Raw genomic sequence first — 22,099 nt, forward strand, 5'->3', positions numbered from 1 at the left:
ATAACACCTCTGAGCCAGGCTGCTCCCCACCACCAGCCCCTCACTGAGGACACCCCAAAGCAGCGCGTGGTCTGCAGCCAGCATCACAAGGTGGGAGAAAATCAGCCAGTCCCTCAGTGGGGTCTCATAACTGTGGGGCTCATTTCAGCTGTGGGGCAGGAGATGTGTCCTGAAGAGGCTTTTCCCCAGCTGGAGACAAGCACAAAACAAGCCAGAGCTTGCACAGGGTTAGGCACAGGCACATGGAGACCTGCCCCAGGCCCTGTGTCTGGTTCTGCAGATCAGTCTATTGCTGTTGGGACAGAGAGGAGATTGTGACATTCATTCCCCCTTGGGCAAGTGTCTGTCCCTTTCCCAGCTGTGTACTGCACAGCTCAGGAGCTGGGAGAGACCAGAGCCCCTGAGCCAGCCTTGGGAACAGGCCCTTCCCTTAGAGGCGGCTGCCCTATCACTGGCTGCAGCTGAACCAGGGCTGCCCACTGCTTCCCAGGGCATTACTCAAGTGAGCATCTCACTGTTGGGCTGACATAGGAGACAGGCTGGGCCCAACAGCAGCCAGAGAAGTGACCACACCCCAGGTTCAGCATTTCCCCCAGGCACAGACTCCCCTGACCTCTTGCACACACTGGTCACAGACAGCCCCTGGGCAGTGTCTCAGGGTATGTGCTGCTGTATTGTCCTGGTTCCAGGATGTGTCTAAAACACAACCCTCGCTGTGAGCAGGATTTGAACCTGCGCAGGGAAACCCTATTGGATTTCAAGTCCAACACCTTAACCACTCGGCCATCACAGCTATAAGATTAATTTTTCTCACGGCCAGAGACACTGGTGAACGCTCAGGGGTCCGAGGCTGGTAACCAACACTGCCAGACAGCTGGTGCATTTGCTGCCCTCCCTGTCCTCAGCCCCGGCCCTGGCAATGTCCCTGGAAGCTGTGTGCTTGGGCGGCTGCTCAGGAGAGATGCAGGTGCTGCCTGGCTAATTAGCAGAGCCCCACAGGCAGCAGCCGGTGTTTCTCTTGGAGGTGCACATCTGCCCAGGCCTTGGTGCCCAGAGCAAAATGTATTCTATGTCCCCAGGGAACATTCGAGGGAACTGTGGCCCTGGGGCAGCAGATGGTGGGGGAGGGGGATCATTCTGCCCGGTGAAAGTTCAATGTAAAATCGGAATAATCACAGCTTTCTAATTCAGAAAATATTTTTGCAACAAGGTGCAAATAGAAGAACATTTTCATTTCATTTCATTTCGCTCCCTGACCAGACACAGCAGTGGCTGTCAGTGACCACACCCTGGGCAGTGCCGTGGACAGAGGCAGGCGGTGGTTGGTTCCTGGCATGGGTCTGACTCTCACTGGCTCCCCAGCAGTGCCTGCAGACTCCGGCTGGCAGCGTGTGGGGTGAGGGGAGCCCCACATGGATAAGAACCTAAGAGCGACCGTACTGGGTCAGACCAAAGGTCCAGCCAGCCCAGTATCCTGTCTGCCAACAGTGGTCAATACCAGGTGCCCCAGAGGGAGTGAAGTGGACAGGTCACGATCTCTCTCCTGCCATCCATGCCCAGCCCCTGACAGACAGAGCCGAGGGACAACATTCCTTCCCAGCCTGGACCGAACCTCCATGAACTGATCGAGCTTTTTTATCCCTGCTATAGCCCTGGCCGTCCCAGTCTCCCCCAGCAGGGAGAGCCGCGGGGCGGCTGTGTGCCGGGCGAAGAGCTTCCTGTTAGTTGTTTTACGCCTCCTGCTCATTCATGTCATTTGGTGGCCCCCAGTTCTGATATGATGGGAACAAGTCAATCATTTTCCTTGTTCACTTTCTCTCTCCTCTCTCAGACCTGCTCTGACCTGGCTGGCGGAGAGCCCAATCCTGTCTGGCCATCACAGCAGGGCCCTGGGCAGCCCCCCACTCAGGGACAGAGCGGCCCCACGGGGGTGTCTGAGAACAACACACTAGGGGCACGGGGGGTGGGTCTTGTCCTCCCCTGGGACCATTGTACCTCCCCCTCCCTCAGCTGGGACCATTGGACCTCCCCTTTCCCTCCCTGGAGCTATTGAACCTTCCCCTTCACCCACAGGGGCCAGTGAACCTCCCCCCCACTGGGACCATTGTAGCTCACCATGCTGGGGACACTGTTCCACCCCTCCCCTGCTGGGGCCATTGTACCTCCCTCCCTCACAGGGACCATAGTACCTCTCCCTCCCCCTGCCTCTGGGGCCATTGTACCTCCGTCCCTGCTGGGGCCTTTGTGCCTCCCCCCACTGGGATCATTGTAGCTCATCACTCTGGGGACAACTTACCTCCTTCCCATGCTGGAGCCATTGCACGTCTACCCACCCTCCAGGGGCATTGTACCTCCTTCTCCCCCACTGGGGCCCTTGTACCTCCCTCCAACTAAAGCCCTTGTACCTCGCCCCACTAGGAGAGCTGTTATGTTGGAAGGGGTTAATGGAGGCCAGCACTGCATTGGTTCATCTCTGAGCGACTGCAGAGGGCCACGTCCATGCTAATCAGAGCCACAAAAAAGGGGCTCAAAATAACTGGTCTGGTCTTCCTCTGGAGAGTGGCAGCACAATCCCCACTCTTACGAAGGAAAGGGCCAGGGACTGAAAAATCCAGCACCATGAGGACAACGTTTTCAGAAAAAGGGCCCCTGAGGCATCTACCCACATTCTGGCTGTGGCCACACTTGGCCAAAACCTTGAAATTGTCATGCAAATGGCCAAATCAAAGAATACTAATGAGGCACTGAATTGAATGGTTAGCACCTTGTTAGCATTCGCACGCTTCTGGCTGTAGCACGTGTAAAGTGTGGCTTTCAAACGTGTGTGGCTCTGCACAGCTATATGGGGGGTACTCATTAGTATTCTTGGATTTGGCCATTAGCATGGACATTTTGAAGTTTTGGCCAGGTGTGGCCACAGCCTTATTTCTGAAAGACTCTTTTGGCAGAGGCGCTTTTCCTCATCTGGGAGAGGGAGACAGCTGCCAGGGAAAGTGCTGTGTACTTCTCATTTAACATGGGAGGAAAGTATTTTGTGTGGAGCTGCCCTGTGGGATTTTTCAAAATAGCCCCAACTTTGCCTCAAAAACCCTGCTGATGCATAGACAAAGACTAGCATGTGCTTTTGCAATAGTTTTTGAAAGGAGGGGCTCTTCTGAGGGATGCTGTGGAGCATCTACACACAGAACACAGTCTTTCAATAGGGCTTCAATAGAGCAAATTCAAGAGGAATTTGGAAAGAACACGGTGCTCCTTTCAAAATCCCTCCTCCCTTCCCCTTTCAGGAAGAGCCCCTTCCACTGAAAGACTCTTTTGAAAGAGAATGAATGGAGATGAGCTGTACATCGCTCTTCTGAAAGAAGGGGTCCTCCATGGTGCTGGCTGGCTGTCACGCGAAGATGCCTCTGCCAGCACAAGCAGGGCTCTATGGTAAGGGTTTCCAGCTGCATTAAAAGATGCAGGGACCCAGAAACCCCATGGATTGAAGCTGAGAGGGTGCTAGCAGCACGGACAGCACAAGCTCCCACCAGGAAACCATCCAGTGCACTCTATGGCTCCCCAAACCAATCCTGTGGCAATCCATGGCCAATGACCTGGTGCCTTGTATCCCCCAGACCCTCCCCTTCCACCCATCTGAGGGGTTTCAGAAACCCAGCCAGGAGTGAGGCCAAGGCCAAGGAATTCTGGTGCTCTGAGGGGATGAGGAGCTACTGCTCCACATGACAAGCTGGTGCCAGGATGCTGCAGTTTTCAGGCACCTCTTGACTGGCCTGAGCTCCAAGGGACACCCCACCTGCAAAGCAGACCAACGATGGAGCAAAATGAAGGAACTGTGGCATGTCTTCTGCCAAGCCCATGATGCGGCCACCATCTGCCCCACCTCCAGGAGCTGAACAGCCTCCTGGGACCCACCTGGGATACCACCAGGTCAGATGGAGCCCAAATGGATAACAGGCTGTCTGGACACCCTCACACAGGCTGTGACCACCCAGCTGGCCCAGCTGCCCACTCTCTCACCAGCCACTTCTACAGCCCCTGCCCAACATGTCCTCCACAGTGTCCCACAGCTCTCCCCACACATCCGCCCACAGTCCCTAATGTAGGGAATGTGGCAGAAGGAACGCAATGGTGCTGAAGGCTGGGAGGGACGTGTCTCCCAGTGATCATTTGCATGAGAATGCAAAGGTGTGCATGTGTGATACCTTTTCAGGCAAAGCCTAATGGGTAGCAAGTAAGCCATGAGATTTGGTCTATTGTAAACATGTAGTTGTAAAATCACAATTTAAGCTGACACTTAATGTGGGAGTTGTGAGATCTCATCAATGCTCTGGGTTGTTGTGGGGGACAGGGCAGTCGCCATAGCTGTAGAAGACATTGATTACACAGGACTCCCTGGATTAAAGCATTGGGAGAAAAAAAAAAGGGATGTTGGTTGGGCAGGTTTGTTGATTGTTATGTTCCTGTGTTTGTTTTGTCTCTATAGTTATAAGCCTGATTACACTTATTCTCTGCACCTGTTAAAAAATAGATTTGGCTGCTCAGGTGTTTGTGAAAGCCTATGTAAAAGATACCTGGACCTAAAATCATAGAGTGGCAGCTGAGGCCACACAGAGCAGAAATTGCATGGTTCTGTCTAAGAGCAGTTCCAAGCAGTGGGGCTGGGTGGATCATGATGGAGGATGGTTGGTAGGAGGAGCAGAAGGCTATGACTGGTGGCAGCAAAGGGAGGCTGCAGACAAGTGAACAGCTAGTACTGCCCTTGTGATATATCTGTGGACTCTGGGTTCAGGACTGCATGGCAGAAGGTACATCCTGTAACCGTGTGTGGGGTAAAGGACCAAGACCCCAGCAAGAGACTGGGTTCTACTGCATGTGGGGATGGGATCTGGGTGAAGGGGGTTTGTCTCTTCTTTGCTTAGATACACTGCATCTGTCACTGTAACCTGGGGTAGGTTATGGTCATTAAACAAGCCATTTCTATCTCAGACTCTGTGCTAGTGAGGTGGCGGGAGAACTGCCTTACAGGCACCCAGCACGGGGGTGAAATTGTTCCAGGCCACTGGGTGGGGGCTCGAGCCAGCTGGTTGTATCCTTGACAGGAAAACCCCACAAGAGTTGAACCCGGCCTTTCTGGCAGGCATCTGGCATTAATAGAAGGGTTACGCTAACATTGCTGCCCTGCTCCCACCCAATCTGCCCCCAACCCCTCCCTCCTTTCTTGCAGCCCCCAGTTAACCCAAGCTTATTGGACCCCTCCCTTGCCCCCACCTCCTCATAATCCCAGCCTAACCCTGGTGGGAATGTGGAGTATGGCCCCATGTCCCTTCCCTAAAGACCTCTCACAGTTCTGTTGCCCCCCCAGCCCTGCCCCTGGACCTTATGTCTGAGCAAATGCACACCATGAGTAGACACAAGAAACCTAGGTGGACATGCTCTGCTAACCAGCTGGGAAGCATTGGAATCTCTGCTGAGCACTCACACAAGCCCAAACCTTACACAGAACACCGACGGCAGCTGCAGCACAAATATGGAACTTGCTCAAGTTGGTGATTTTTCTCCGCAAGTCTCTTTTTGTAAGGCACCAAAAAGGGGATAATTTCTGGTACCCCTCAGGGTTTTCTCGACCAATTAGGCCTGATTTTGGATAGAACAATTTAGGTTCCTTACTTCAGGAATGTGCCAGTGGGAACTCAATGCTGCTGAAGGCTGGGAGGAATGTATCGCCCAGAGATCATTTGCATGAGAATGCAAAGGTGTGCATGTGTGATACCTTGCAAACAAAGCCTGATGGGTAGCAAGGAAGCAATGAGCTTTTTCCAATTGTAAACACATTGTTGTAAAATCACAATTTATACTAACACTCAGCAGAAGAATTGTGAAATCTCACCAATGCCCCAAGTCATTGTGGGGGACAGGGCAGTCGATGTAACTGCCTAAGACATGGATTGCACAGGGCTCCCTGGTTTAAAGCTTTGTGTGCGGGTGGGGTTTCAGTTAAAGTATAATGCAGTTCTTTGTGTTGTGTATAAGTTGGTGCTCTGTATATGCATATATGTAAATAAAAGTTGTGTTTGATCAACTTTTTTTGCCTGTTATAAAATAGAGTTGGGTATTAGTGATTTTCTATGAGGCTGTGCTTTTATAGATATCAAGAGCTTAAATCAGAGGCTTTTACTTCAAGCTTGACCCACATGGACAAACAGGTGGCATCACCAGTGGGCAGCTGGAAGGAGAAGTAGAAAGTGGACAACTGGCGCATGGCTGGTAGGAGCAAGCAGAACACTGGACGGGAGCAAAGGTGACATGAGGGAATGCATCAGTGTGAGGTGTCAGTGCCCACATGGACTGGACCAAGTCATAAGCGGGGCATTTGAATTCGGAGGTGCAGAGAAAGTCCGGTGTGTGGCTTGACTGTATTGGACTGGTGAGCCTGAGAGGCCAAGGACATTGCTCAAGGCAGTTGACCTGGGCCAGTTACTTCGGGATTGGTTATGAACTCTGGGTGTGATAAATTTCCCAAGCTGTTGCTAGTTGACTTTTCTGCCTCTTTTCTTAAAAGTCCTTTTCTACACTCAGACTCTGTGCTTGCGCGTGGGGAAGCATTGCCTGTGCGAGGTGCTCAGGGGTGTGAGAATTTCCCAGCCTACTGGGTTGGGCTCAAGCTGGTTCTGCGTGAGATGGATGAAAAGGAAGCCCTAGCTGTTGAACCCAGCCCTGGTTGCTCCCAATGCCTTCCGTCAGCAGGGTTCCACTCTGTATGAGGTCTTGGACAGGGGGCTGCAGCCAGGGGAGTGTAAGAGGGAGAGCAGGAGATGGTGCTGCTGAAGAGGTGCCCGTGAGTGTACTATGGGCTGGTGGGAGTGAAGTGAGTTTTCTGGACTGTGTGAAGTTTGATTCTGATTGGGGGTCATGTCAGTGATGGTGTCAGGTGGGATTGTGCGTCTGGGAGGGTTTGATCCCTTGTTCCCTTGGTTGCCTTTGATCAGCCTGAGGCTCAGCCTGCCCCCGTGTGGCTAAGGAGGGGGAAGACCTGAGCTCAGTGAGCAGCTTTAAAAGCCAGAGGCAGAGCAATAGGGGAGGGAAGGAAACAGGGAAGTGTAAAAGGGAGTTTGATGGAATCAAGTTAATCCTTTGGCTCTTTCTCAGCCCCTTGATGTTATGAAACTCCGCACAGCAGTTCCATCCCCTGTGTGAGCAGAGAGGGACTGAGCCTGTTTTCCTTTCTCCCCTCAGGGGGCTGCAGGAACCACAGACAGGCGTGTGGCTCCATCCCCTTTCCATAGCCTTGTTCTGGCCACAGACTGAGCCCATATAACTAACCCAAGGCTCAACTGCAAGGTGGGGCTGGTGACACAAGGGGATACAACCCCTTTGGTGCATTACAAGCCTGGCATTTGTGCAGTCCTCAGAGCAGAGAGCAGGAGCTTGGTACAGATGGGGGGTCTTAGCCACTTGACTGTGTGGCTGCACTGCCAGAGTAGGAGGTTCGCCGTCACTTTCCCAAGAAGTTCATGTCCGAATTATGCCTCAGTCTTGCCACTGCTCTCACAGAAACCTGGAGCAGGGGCTGGGGCAATGTCAGCAGAGACATTGAAAAGAGGCCAGTTGGGGATGTCAAAGAAATCAAATTGATGTCATTAGTGGGAATTGAACCTACACCTCTTTTTAGAAAGCACAGTACTCATAGAAGGTGAAGACAATATATCGAATCAGTTGCTTTCACCCACTCAGCCATCCTCACAGAGCTGAAAGCAACACTCACTCTACCCTAGTTTTCTTTAATATTTTATGAGTCAGGTTGAAAACTTTCTGTACCCAACTGCAGCACGTCCCTGTCAACACCCAGCAGCCCTTCTCCAGCACAGCTGGTTTTTATACACAATCACCCTGACCTAATACTGGGACGTGCTTTGGCATTAGCTGAGAAGAAACCGCCAGTTTGCCGCACTGAGGGGTGGAATTTTTCTGTGCTCATATTTGCAAAGTAGGTGGCAACCAAGCACCCAAGAGATGGGAGCTCTTATTGGCTCTTATTCTGCCCCATCTTTAGATGATAAAGTTTCATGAAAGGAAAGAAACCACATTGAGGAGGAAGGCAGCGCTCTTAAGGATTCTTCCAGAAATGAGTTGGCCCCAGAGAAGAAAAAACAAGAGAAAAGAGCACTGTTCCTCAACAAGTGGCTACTTACAGGTTTGCCCATAGTGGTAACCACAACACTGCGGCACACACTGACAGTTTGGTGCTTTTCTGAAATGTTCTCAGGAGCCAGTGCATCAGCCAGATTCTCTTTGAAGAATGGGCAAGCAAAGGGCACCAAGAACTTTTCAAAACTTTGCCAATAACAATGGTGCAATGGCTTCTCCAATTTCCTTTTTCACAAGGAGACGAAACACAGCCAGACCTTCCAACCATCAATTTTCATATCCACTCATTGTTTCCTGCCACTGCCCAGGGACTCCTTCAACAAAACAGGAAACCAAAATGCAAGACCATCAATGGCTTCTCTTCTAGCCACTGCTTGCACCCACAGCACTTAGGAGAGGCAGACACGGTGTTCCCAGGCTCCATCCCCAGTGCACAGGAGGCCCAGCAGCACAGTCACAGCCCTGCCAGCTCAGGAGAGGGAGCAGATGCAAACAAGGCATAAATACAGAGCACATTAAGCTGGGGGAGAAAAGTGTCAATTAAGCACAAGCAGCTGGTCCTCTTGTGTAATGGACAGCACTCAGGACTCTGACTCTTGCAGTCTGAGGTAAACTCCTCAGTAGGACTCCCTCAGTTTCCCCTTCCACACAGCAGTGCAGGCTTGTTACGCCTTTGCTGCTCTACCCAGCTCTACGCCTGTGCACGGGTAATGGCTTATGAGCTGCAGGTACTGTGACTTCTCTGCTCCTGTTCCCAGAATGTGCAAAAGTTCCCCCCAAAATCATCCATGGTACACACTCTGAAGAGGTTTACCATCATGCCTGCCCCACAGACAGCCACAGGCCCTCAAGCAGGACCAATGTTTATTTAACACAACTATCATCTTCCCCTTCTCAATAAGGCTTTTCCCAGAACACGTTTGAACCCTGACTCTCTTGCCCTTCTGGAAGTGAGTAACATGAGCTATGAGCTCCACATTTCCTTACCCTCACCTGGATAGGTGTGTCTTATTTATACCCCCTGTGCACAGCTGGAGCGAATGCACAAGGGCATGAAGCTACAGAGCACCCAAGGGGGAGAGTCAGCTGGTGAGAGGTTTTCTTCTCTCCTTGGGCAGGTGGAAACAGAAGTGAAGAGAAGAAAATCCTCTTCTACATTCCAAAGATGATGGAAATAGCAATTGGTAATGTACTCGCTTCTGCTAGAGCTGAGGACAAGAACAGTCATTTGCTGCCAAAGGCCAACATGTCAGTGAAAGGTGTGAGAAGATTGCTGTGTGGGATGAGACAATCAATGCAAGAAGAAAACTGCCCACTATGGGCTTTGAACCCCTGACACTGCATGGAAACAGCTCATTCTCAACCAATAGAGCTATCCAGGCCCCAAGAAAAACCTTTCCAACCTTCTGTCACACAGTTGAAGGAGTTAAGTTTGTAAAAGTCAAATGCATGTGGCAAAGTGTTCACAAGTGCCTGACCAAAGTGTCTCCCCTGCCCTCAATTGGGTGCTTAGGTGTCTGTCGGGAGACACAGCTTCAAACTCCTCTCCTGACACACCCACTTTTTGGCCACAAGAAACAGCCTCAGTTCAACCTCCCCAGTCACATGAGAAAAGTCCGTGCTCAGGATTTCTCTCAGAGGCCCTTTCCCGCCCTCTCCCTCTTCAGCTCCTGTGATGTGAGATCAACCCTCCTCCCTTGGCCTCTGGGAGAGAACTGCAGCCAGCTGGGTGTGTGCTCCTGGAAAAGACTCCATGCGAGGAGCAGCAGCTGAGGTGGAGAGGGCAGAGCTGGGTTAAGTGAAAGCAAAGGAGTGATGGTCCTTTGGGGGTTTGTCTATTATCAGAGCTGTTCAATCCATAGGACAAAGGGGGGTGGCTGCACTAGAACCATAGAACAGGGATGGAAGAGACCTAAAAAAGCCATTAAGCCCAGCCCCCTGCCCAAGGCAGGACCAGACCCATCAGATCAGCCCTGCCAGGTTTTGTCAAAACGAGACTTAAACACCTCCAGAGGTGGAGACTCCACTGCTTCCCTGGGGAGACCGTTCCAATGCTTCACCACCCTCCGAGTGAAAAAGTTTTTCCTCATGTTTAACCTGCACCTTCCCAAATGCAACTTGAGTCCATTGTTCCGTGTTCTGCCATCCGTGACCACTGTGAACAGCCTCTCTCCAGCCTCTTTGCAGCCTCCCTTCAGTAAGCTGAAGGCTGTTATCAAGTCCTGCTTCAGTCTTCTCTTCTGCAGACTAAACCGTCCCAGTTCCCTCAACCTTTCTTCATAGGTCACATGCTCCAGCCCCCTAATTATTTTGGTCACCGCCTCTGGACCCTCTCCAGTGTATCCACATCCTTCCTATAACTGGGGGCCCAGAACTGGACACAGTACTCCAGATGCGGCCTCACCAAACCTGAATAAAAAGGAATAATCACTTCTCTGCATCTACTGGCAACCCTCCTCTTGATGCGACCTAATATTCCGTTAGCTTTCTTGGCTACAGTGGCACACTGTTAACTCATGTCCAGTTTCTCATCCACTTCAGCTCCCAGGTCTTTTCCTGCAGAACTACTACTGAACCAGTCAGACCCCAGCCTTTAACAATGCTTGGGATTCTTGCGGCCCCGGTGTAGGACTCTGCACTTGTCCTTATTGAACCTCATCAGATTTTTTGCAGCCTAGTCTTCCAATTTGTTGAAGTCACTCTGGACCGTAGCCCTACCCTCCAGCATATCTACCTCTGCCCCTAGCTCATTGTCATCCACAAACTTGCTGAGGGTGGAATCCAACCCCTCATTCAGGTCATTGATAAGTATGTTGAACAGACCAGGCTCCAGAACTGAACCGAAGTGGAACTCCACTAGAAACCGACCGCCATCCCGACATTGAGCCGTTGATCACGTCCCACTGGGCCCAACCTTCTAGCCAGCTTTCTATCCATCTTACTGTCCGTTTATCCAATCCACATTCCTTTAACTTGCCATCCACACCACCTGTGAATGCTGAAGTCGCCTCCCATCAGGTCTCTTGATTGCTCCCTGCCAGCCACTCAGCCTGTGTCCTTTTTTTTGGGCCTCTGCTCATAGCAGCCAGAGAGGAAGGACAGGCTCCCTGGCCAAGGCTGTTGGTGGATGGTTTTTGTTTCACTTATAACAAAAGTGTTCCCTTGGCTCATTGAAAGGTACCGCAGGCTGTCTGATTGCTGGCACTCATAGGGGCAGGGAATGCCAGGCTCCAGGCCAGCCATACAAGCAGGAACACATGCCAGGACACAAATGACATCCTGTGTTTGTTGCTGATTTCAGCCTGGAAACTTTTGGGATAACCAGTGCTCCACAGAATCTCCGCTGGCTTCCTCTGAGCCTCCCCTGCAATGCCATCCACCTGTGTGGCATGTGCCATGACACATGGATAGGCCAACCTAGAGAAAGTGGTGGTGAGAGGCCCTAAGAGCTGCCTTTCACTAGCTCAGCGGGTGGAGCAGTGGACTTTCGGGAACTCTCAGCAAGTTCTGTGTAGTTGACTGGATGAGAGTGGGCACAATGGGGTCTTTTTACCCTCCCCTTGCTGAGGAAGAGCAAGAGAAGAAATGAAAAGCCTTCAAGCACCAAGGTGTCTGGAAAGGTCTGACAATGTCCTTTTCAGGAGCATTTGCCAGCAGCAAGGACCGACGTAGTCACTAATTGCTCTGGGGCCTATGTTAAGAAAACCTCTGCTGAAGCCTGGGGTTGAACCAAGGACCTTTAGATCTTCAGTCTAATGCTCTCCCAACTGAGCTACTTCAGCAGCTGCTCAAAAGTTACCACCTCACTATTGGAAATGTTTTTCTCAGCTATTGTTGCCTTTGCGAGTGTCCTTGAGAGGCAGGAGGAATATTGGCAACTTCCTTCAGCTTGAGTTCCTCTTTTGCCCCATTTCTGCCTTACTTCCTGGTTCACCCAGTGGCCGCAGGGGACTGCAGGATACTGATGGTAAGGAAGAAGATGGGATCTGACCCTTTCACCACAAGAGTATCTTACCACATCCTGGCCACTTAGCCTCAAGATCATTGTGTGACCGGATGGTGCCCAAGCTTTTGAAGAGGGACAAGAAGTAAGCAGGGCCACTCGTGTGTAAAGGCCAAGAGTTACAAAGCAAAGCAACCCCAGGAAGAGTCTTTGAAGAAGTGACCCATCGGGATGAAGCATCCAGAGGTCCTCAAGTGCTCTCGGCCATTCTCCCTGTTGAAGGAAAAGATCCAGGATCATTGAACCATGGAGATAAATGTGTGGTTGTGCAGATCAGGTCGGAGAGAGAGCTATGGTTTCTTCAACCATGGGATTCTCTTCTGGGCATACACGTTGCAAGGAGGAGATGGGATGACTTAACAAAGAGAAGATTCAGGGGCAGAAAGAGTCCCAGTATGGGCTCAGGAACAAGGTGAGTGGGTTAAGAGAGTTGTTCCCAGGCAGAGGAGTTAGCTCAAGTGGCAGAGCGCTCAAAACATTGTCCTGGTATAAGTGTATAACACAAATTCAGAGCTCCTCCTTGCCTGGCTATGTGTAGATCATTTATAGGTCCAGGGCACAAACGGAGCAGATGTGGAAAGACATGACACGACAGAGTGCTGAGGAGGACAGTGAGCTGGCAAAGGGTTTTTTTCTGCCCTCTTGGGGCATATGAGGATGGAACTGAAGAGAAGAAAATCCTCTTTTGCTCTCTGAGGGTGACAGAAACATCAATTGCTCCTCTCCAGACCTGAGGACAAGAAGAGACTTTTCCTGCCTAAGGCCAGGAGCTCAAAGGAGACAGAGGGGGAGAGAGGGAGAGCAGAGCCCTGGCTGGGCATCTCCTGGGATCATGATTCCAGCTAGTTCAAATAGTTCTTTTGACAAAGGGGCTTCAAAACAGGTTCCATTGTTTGTAGATGCTGAATGTCCAAATAGCAAGCAGTATTTCCAAACCCATGTTGTGTGTAGCTCTGCGATATCAGAATCAACAACTCTGGAATCCCTCTTCTGGAATCGCTTATCGAGGCAGAACACTGCTGTGCACACACAGCCTTTGTGTCCCTCAGCCATAGCCATGGGCAGCCACAGGGATGCTGTGGCCTGTGGAATAAGATCGGTGAGTCAGAAATTATGTTCAGACACAGGGGAATTAGCTCAGTTGGTAGAGGGCTCATTTAGCGTGCGAGAGGCTTTGGGATAAATGCCCACGTTCTCCAACAGAAGTGGTGTCTTTTTTCCTTCTTTTCCAAGGCCGCGTCAGGCCGGGAGCGAAGCTTCTCCAGTGCCCTCTTCCATTTCCCTCCATTTTGCTCCCTGCAAAGAAACAGCCCATTTGGGTTCGAAAGCTGCTGGACCCCGGCCTCCTTGGCCTTAACGATTTCTCTTTAAAACAAAGGTTAACCTGGGTCATGTGCTATGATGACCTAATCTTTCAGATGTGACCAGTTCCCCATTTCTAGGGAGCTTCCAGTGCTGACCACAGTTTCCCCAGTACAGCAGTCCCAGGACACCTGTCCTCTGGGTCTTCACCGGCCAAGAGCCTTCCCCAAGCAATGTGGACCATGAAAGCCCTGTGGTTGCCATGACAATCTGGGCACTGCAGTAGGTCTTCCGGAGGTGGGGGACAGTTTTTTACGCCCCTGAGAGACACCACCCACTTGTCTAGCGCGGATCTGTGCAAAGAGTCACCCCCCTTGGGAGTTAAACCTCCCCAGCTCCTCTGCCGGACAGGATCTAAACTGCAGCAGAGCGAAGCAGGCCCAGGTGTGGCTGGCAGGAGTCAGGTGTGGGCAGACAGCAGAGCTCAGGCTGAGGCAGGCCTCATGGCTTAGCTGGCTAAAACACCTCCCTTCTAAACAGGAACCCCTGGTTTCCTGTCCCAGGGGTGCCCAACTACTGCCCTTTCAGGAAACCTGCCAGGACATTGTACCACACGGATGTGAGATATAACCCCCAATGCCCATTCTGCTGGTTTCCAAGATGCTGACAGGGGCTCGTAAGAGAGCTGCTGACACTTCAGTGCTCCTCTGCTGAGGTCCAGGGATCATAGATTCAAGTCTATTGGTCAGGAATTATTGTTTGTGTTCCTTCATGCTGGTCCCTGCGTGTCAGCAGCCACCCCACATGCTACTGGCGCCTGGGGGTTGGGGAGGCTCTTTGTGGCTGTGTCCTGGCCAGGGCTCTCCCCACGTTTGGTTCTCTGTGTTTTTAAGCCTCCCCATGGAGTTGTGAGCATTAGTTGCCTCCTGCTCCAGCTTCCCAGAGGAGGGGAGCTGTGGTGGGCTGCAGCCTGCAACTCCTGCTCCCTCCTGCTTTCCCCTGACTTGTCAGCCTGGCCCTGGGCCTCTTTCCTTTCGCATCAGAGGGACGAGGGACAAAGCTGAGTTGAAGTGCAAGGGCCAAACTTGTGGGCGTGAGGTGAAGCTGTGAGAAAAGCAATGCCTGAGAGTGTGTGAAAAAAGGGGAAGACTTTGTCTTATTGTTAACCCCAATACGACCAGCTGGCAGGATTCTGACCAGGGATGCCATGGGAGGGACCTGTGAAAAACATATCATTTGTCACAGAAGCGGCTCTTGTTTCTGTGTTGGAAATCACCTCGTCCTTAGGAGTTCTAAATCTGCCCTTCCCCAAGCAACGTGGACCACAAAAGCTCTCTGATTGCCAGGATGATATGTGCACTGCGGGAGGTCTACATTGTGTTGCGGGGGGGTGACAGTTTTTACATAGAGTCATGGAGTGACACCACCGAATTTTCTAGCCCAGACCTGTCCAAAGAGTCACCCCGCTTGGGAGTTAAACTCCACAGGCTCCTCTGCCTGACAGGATCTCCACTCAAGCAGAGCTGAGCAGGCCCAGATGGGGCGGCAAGGAGTGAGGTGGAGGCAGACAGGAGAACTAATCTGGGAACAGGCGCCATGGCTTAGCTGGCCAAAGCACCTGCCTTATAAGCAGGGGATCCTGAGTTCGAGTCCCAGTGGTGCCTGGTTACCATCCATTTTTGGGGTTGGCTACTGTTGTCAAAGTTGCCACCAGCGTGGTGCTCTGCTCTCTTCAATGCTGATATCACTTGGCTGCGTGAATGTGTTCCCTCTGTGTGCTGTGTGCTGCCCTGGCTCTGCAGATAGCTGACACAGCAGACTTGAAGAGAACCCCCACTGACCACAGAGTCTAGTAAGGTGCAAAGGCACGTTGGCTAGGTACATTGCTGTATTGGATACAGTAGAAGTTCCCTGTAGATTTCTAAGTCAGGGCATACTACAAATATGCACCCACGGTCAATGGACTTAGCTCAGTCAGTGGCAGGACTTTCCACTGCCCCCTTGGTTGGACCCAGACCGCATCACAAGATTACGTTCTTATTCACAGCTACAAACAACTTACTCATCACTCCTGAGGTATTGAGGTGCACCCTTCTACGTAATCAGGTGCCGCCTCTCACCTTGTACATGGTGGTTTGAACAAAACTCTATCCATCATATTACCCTTCTGCCCCTGTCATTGGGATGGGTCGGCCTGTTCTTTCTTATCTGTGGAATGGTCCAGGGTCAGGTGTTCTGGTACCATGTTCCTTTTTTCAACATGCTAAGTAGATAGGTTTCTGCAACATCAACCCTCTTCTTGCCAACTTCTGTGAGCAATGCATTCCTTTTGCTTACAGCTGCACTTTGCTTTCTGTTAGCAAAGTTTTGACCATTACTTTGGTTCAGGCCTCATACTAGGCCTGTACTTACTACATTCCCCCACTTTTTGTCCTTTTATGGGGAGGATGTTTACCCATCGTCCCGGAAAAGCATAATGTATGGACTAAGGATAACCCAGTGGGCTAAACACTGTTGTGTGGTTATCCGATGTCATCATCCATACATTCATGCCCCATCTGTCTTTTAGTCTGCACATTCCCTCGTACGACTATTAGGCAGATTTTATTATCCAATTATTTTTTAGTCCCTTATGATGGGCCTGGGAATGTTAGGCCCGGGACCTTGAGTTCGTGGGGGTGTGTCAGGCACCTATTGTCCTACTGAGGGCTTCCTGGGGATATAGAGACTATCCCAAAGATACAAATGTGTATTATGGAATATATGTGCATATGGAATATTTAATATATAGGTTTTATAACTTGGTGATATACCAATGTAGGTTACGGATATATATGGATATATATATGGAGTGTATATGCACATATGTCTCATTTACCAATGTCCCTACACTATTCGCATAGTAAACCTTAACTGGCTCTTGTACCCATCTAGGCACTGCCATCATGAGGTTTATACTCTTGTTCTCCTCATGATTCTGTCGTGGGATTTTATCAAATTCAGCAAATTGCAAAAAGATCGGCCTCATGTGATTTATGCCCTGTTGTTGTCTTTGGTTCATGATGGATGCCTGGTCTAAGATACGTGGCCAATTGTGAAGCTGTAACTGTAGCAAACTTTGCTGTACAATCTCTATTACCCTATTGCCATAGGCTGTACAGGCAACTGCCAGTGAAACGTCATTGTTTTGTATGCTGTTGATAAGAGACAGAATAGTAGCATTTAGGTGTTTAAACCCTTGTGCAATTAAATGCATATTGTCAATAGTGATTTCATTCTGATCCAGTAATAGACTACTAATTCCTCCCCCAGTTTTAACTGCTTTGCCTATTCCATTCACCACAGTGTTGATTTTTAAATTGAGATTTTCAATATCTGCCGAGTTCCATAGGGACATGCCAAGGCTAGACCCTCCCAGGGCTGTTCCCAATATATCCCCTGTGTCTCTATGTTGTTGTGGGGTATTTTGAGGGCCCTTCCAAAGTTGTAGCTGCATTTGCATCTCAGAGTTAAACCAATCCTTATAATGGCTAGGACATTGCCTTGGCATGTCCATACCTGTAAAATCCAGTCTAAGTGACATATAAAGCCATCCTACATTCTCCACCATATATTCCGTCGTCGGGTGTAGGAAGATTCTGGATGTGGGCCATGGTTGTATAAATGGGCATCTTCCTTTGGGGTAGTATCCATGTGTGGAGGTGGGGAAGAGGATGGTGTTGGGGCTGCTGTAGGACAGGCATCCTCACAGACCTGCACATGGTAAATACATTTACTGGTACTCGGGGTTATAGACCAAGTCCCTGTGTATGTACCTGCATCCCTTAATTGTTTACTGCGAATGCGAATAGATGCACTCCACTTATTTTGCACATTTGTAAATTCCACCCTATTTAGCCAATCCCCATATGTTTTTACCTGTCCTTTAATGTAACTGATTACTGGGCTTACTGCTCGAAACCAATCCAGATATACTGTATTGGTTTGAAGCAGGTGTGGTTGTATAATGCATGTTAGAGTAAGATCCTCCCCCACCATACCTGTAACGTATACCTCCATAATTTGCTTTGGCGCCACTAGAGCACGCTCGACATCCGGAGTTGCTCGTTTCCTTTCCTTATTTGTATGATGCTCATGGGGTTGTGGTGTACTACCTGGGTGAGAACGGGCAATAATCTCAATGGATTTACAGTTAACAACAACATCAACCTTCCAGCAGCATGCATACTCCCCCTGTGTCTCTGTACTTAAAATCAGTTCCTTTCCAATTCGTCTTCGTTCATTTTCAAGCTTTGGGATGGGAACGCGTTGAGTTTGGCTGCCGTTTTTAACTGTCCATCCCCACACCATCAGAATCGGGAAGGGCGAAAACCTGAGGATGTTTTCCATTTGTCGCTTTCCTTGAGTTTCACACACCAGCTTTAATACAGTCCCGATAGGGTGCTGCTGACTTGCTGTCTCCCATCTGTCAGGGTTATCTGCTGTCCCGGGTTACCGAATGTGTTCGGTTGATCTTAATGACTTTAACCAGTCCCTTTGAGTCTTGGTCTATCACCAAAACTCCTGCCAAGGTCCATATCCATGTTGGCATCTTAACCTGTAAAAATACAAAACAACACTCGCTTCTCTCTTACAGATATATATATATATATTTTTAAGCAGTAATACTTCATAGCCATTTTATGGAGGCTAAAATAGGTGCGTCCATCAATCCCTGTTTTAGACTTTCCCATGCCTTAGTTGCCTCTTCTGTCCAGGTCCACTGTGGTCCTTTAAGTACCTCATACAGGGGACCTGCCTTTTCTGCGTATTCTACCATAAATTCTCTGCAAAAGTTAGTGAGTCCCAGAAAGGACTGCAGAGACTTGGTGTCTACCGGCATGGGCAGGTTAACAATACACTTTACTCTTTCCTTATCAACAGACCTTCCCCCAGAACTGAGTCGAATTCCAAGATACTGCACTTCTCTCTGTTTAATCTGAGACTTCGAGGGGTTAAGTTTTAAGCCGTAAGCTTGGCAGCTAGTCAACAGCTGTTTCAGGAACTCTTCATGCTCCTGCTCTGTTTTACTGACTATTAAAATGTCATCTACATACTGAACAATTCTTCCCGTTTGTAATAGCCCCTCTTTCTCTGGCATATTTCTCACTGCTGTATGGAAAATAGTTGGTGCGTCACAGTACCCCATTGGCAAAACTTTCCAGCAGTATTGCATGCCTTGGAATACAAAAGCTGTTCGATACTGAGACTCTGGGTCTAAAGGTAGACTCCAAAAGCCGTTTGCCACATCAAGTACTGAGAACCATTCCATGTCAGGGGTGACCACCTCCAGCAGCTCGGGGTACGCTGCCACAACAGGAGCCCCCTGTTTGGCAGTCTTGTTTAACCCCCGATAGTCAAGAGTTAATCTCCATGTACCATCAGGTTTTTTTGACTGGCCAAATTGGTGCTGCGTTAGGCGCTGAACACCTAATTAAATTTCGTTTTTCCAATTCTGTTATTACTTGCCTTAATGAGTCCTTTGCTTCCTGAGGTATTGGGTACTGCTTTATAGGTGGGGGTGTATCTCCCTCCAATGTAACAGAGGTCTGCATTTTACCCGTATCTAGGGAGTCTGCTGCCCAGACAGTTTGAATTTCAGTCCACCATCTCTCCCAGCCTTTTGGTGCGGGAGGCGGTTGTTAGGCTTTATGGCTTTTACTGTCTGTGTAGCCAGTCCCATAGGGATTAGATTGGTATCAGTTGTACCTTGCATTACAGTGAGAGTTTGTCTAATACACATATTTGGAAAGTCCAAAATTAATCCCAGTTGTTTCATGGTTTCTGCCCCAATTAAGTTCTCTCTCCCTGCAATGGCGCACTTCTCATGAACGGTATGCATCCCCAACTGCAGGGGAAGGATTTTCACATCATATGTTCGGTTAGTTCCAGATATTCCCTGTATGTGCACAGACTCTCCAGCTGGGTATGCATCAAAACTGTCTCTTACGATAGGAATTCCAGCCCCTGTAGCCAGTAGAAAATCTACTAGCCCTTCCCCGACTCGAATGCTTAAATGGGGGCGTCCCCATACATCTACCGTCATGGGTTGCTGAAAGATGCATTCTGAGTCGAGGATAGGGCTGTCCTATGCTATGGTATCGGTAGCAATTGGGTCGTTCAGTCCTGAAGTCAGGACCGTCGCCCTGGCTACCTTCGTCCCCGTCTTATCTTTTTCCTGTTGAGACTCCTTGCCAAACATGCATGCCTGCAGCTGTGCCTGCAGCCTCTCAATCTCTCCTTTCAAGTTCAAGTTTTCCTGTTTTAGAACTCCAGGAGGTACCCACGGACTCTCTCTATCACCTCCTCTAACTCTATTTGGTCCTCGACCTCTCCAACCCTGGCCACGACCATGGGGAGAGTATCCAGGACCCTCTGTCTTCCATTGTCCTAACTGAGTACGCAGCTCATTAACAGGAGTTCCTTCCTGCTGCTTAATTGCCGTCTCCACCTTTGCAATCCATTCGTCCCAGGGTACCTCTTTACCTCCATTCTCACACCAAGCGTTCATCCAGTCTAACACACCGGGAGGCAGCGCCTCCAAAACAATTTGCTTCAAATCTTCCACGTTAGCAGACCCTGCTGTTAATCTGAGATACGTTTGAATTCTGTCCGCCAGTTTGGCTGGAGCCTCCCCCTGCAATCTTGCAATTTCTTTGAGAGTAGCTAACTCACTGGACAACTTAAAGTGCTTCTGGACCACACGTTTAAGCATTTGTGCCACATCATCATCAAAACCGAGGGTGTGACAGTCCAGGGGTCCCAACAGGGTTTGCACCAAGATTGGTTCCTGCAGCATGTCAGTCCCGACTGCTCTGAGTGACTGTGAGAGCCTCTAGGGAGCCATGCCAGAAACTCACTGAAAAGTTCAGAGGAGGGAGGTCCAACAGCTCCAGCCAGCGCAGTTAGTTCATTAATCTGTAAAGCGTCGAGCCTGGCTGCAGAGCCGCTCACGCGCGGGGGATGGGAGCAGGTTCCTGATCTCTTTCCCTGGCTGCATCGTTACGGCGGGGCCAGGGCTTCCTTAAATGCTCAGTTAAATTTTTCATTACAGTTTCCACTTCACCCAATAACTTTAATGCAGGGGGGGTCTGTGACCGCGGGGGATCATCGGGTCCTATTTCTGTCCCATTTTCACCCATTTCTCCTGTTTTTACTGGAGCTGATCTAGGTTTTGGGGAGGGCTTATCCAGAACCTGGCTTACATCATCAGGTGGCGGTTGCGGTGCGGTAGCCCCTGCCCATGGGTCACAAAAGGGTGGGTCACCAGGGCCATTCCACAGGTCCCCAGTGCAACGCCCATCCCAACTGTCCCAAGTTCCTTCTATTAATTTGGCAAGAGCCACCTGTTTCCATTTCTGTCCCCATTCCTCAGGCACTGGAACAGCACCTGAATTACATTGAATCCCAGGGGATGGCACTTTTTGCTTCTGCAGGTTTTCTACAGCTGTCTCCAGTTGTTTATTTTCCTGCTTTACTTGCTCGAGCATATCATGAGTCTGGATCGCCTGCTGCTCTGCTAAAAGAGCTTGGGCTTTCCAGTGCTCAACTGCACGGGTTACCTCTTCTACTTCCCCTGTTTTTTCTGTTACTTGTTTGGCCAACAGGCCAGCATGCTGTCTAAGCCATCTTACAGCCATAGACATAAGTTGCAAGGTTCTTGCTTTTTTACTTTTATTACTATTTTTTAGAGCCTCTGTTTCTACCATCGCTCTACATATGCCAGTCCATGTTTCCCCACTCTCTTTTTTAAATTCATATCGGCCCCCTTTACTGGCAATCCAGAGGGTCCAAGAGTTATCAAACTCCGTGGGGATCATAAGGGAAGGGATCAGGGGGTTCCCTAGCTCGAGGTTTTCTGCCATGTTAGATCGCGATTCCTACAGCGGGCAGCTCGCTTACTCACCAGATCGGCGGTCGGGGTCACCAGTGTCGTCAGAGTTGGGGTCATCACGTGTCATCACGTCGGGGTCACCAGCGTCGTCAGAGTTGCCACCAGCGTGGTGCTCTGCTCTCTCCAATGTATCACTCGGCTGTGTGCGTGTGTTCCCTCTGTGTGCTGCCCCAGCTCTGCAGATAGCTGACACAGCAGACTCAAAGAGAACCCCCAATGACCACAGAGTCTAGTAAGGTGCAAAGGCGCGTTGGCCAGGTACATTGCTGTATTGGATACAGTAGAAGTTCCCTGTAGATTTCTTAGTCTAAGTCAGGGCATACTACAAATATGCACCCACGGTCAAAGGACTCGGCTCAGTCAGTGGCGGGACTGTCCACTGCCCCTTCGGCCGGCCCAGACCACATCCCAAGATTACATTCTTATACACAGGTACAAACAACTTACTCATCACTCCTGACGTATTGAGGTACACCCTTCTACGTAATCAGGTGCCGCCTCTCACCTTGTACATGGTGGTTTGAACAAAACTCTATCCATCGTATTACCCTTCTGCCCCTGTCATTGGGATGGGTCGGCCTGTTCTTTCTTATCTGTGGAATGGTCCAGGGTCGGGTGTTCTGGTACCATGTTCCTTTTTTCAACATGCTAAGTAGATAGGTTTCTGCAACATCAACCCTCTTCTTGCCAACTTCTGTGAGCAATGCATTCCTTCT

The 22,099-nt window shown here is 50.1% G+C and overlaps 3 non-coding genes across 3 annotated transcripts; 1 reads left to right on the forward strand and 2 right to left on the reverse strand.

The window, feature by feature from the left end:
• Positions 1-711: 711 nt before the first annotated feature.
• On the reverse strand, positions 712-793 carry TRNAS-UGA (transfer RNA serine (anticodon UGA)). Its single transcript has one exon. It is a non-coding gene; the product is annotated as a tRNA-Ser (tRNA).
• Positions 794-11,854: 11,061 nt separating this feature from the next.
• Positions 11,855-11,927, reverse strand: TRNAF-GAA (transfer RNA phenylalanine (anticodon GAA)). The gene has a single exon. It is a non-coding gene; the product is annotated as a tRNA-Phe (tRNA).
• A 3,113-nt stretch (positions 11,928-15,040) lies between these two features.
• On the forward strand, positions 15,041-15,114 carry TRNAI-UAU (transfer RNA isoleucine (anticodon UAU)). The gene has a single exon. It is a non-coding gene; the product is annotated as a tRNA-Ile (tRNA).
• Positions 15,115-22,099: the final 6,985 nt, after the last annotated feature.

Source organism: Carettochelys insculpta, chromosome 7 (genome assembly GCF_033958435.1).
Source record: "Carettochelys insculpta isolate YL-2023 chromosome 7, ASM3395843v1, whole genome shotgun sequence".
Taxonomy (NCBI): domain Eukaryota; kingdom Metazoa; phylum Chordata; order Testudines; family Carettochelyidae; genus Carettochelys; species Carettochelys insculpta.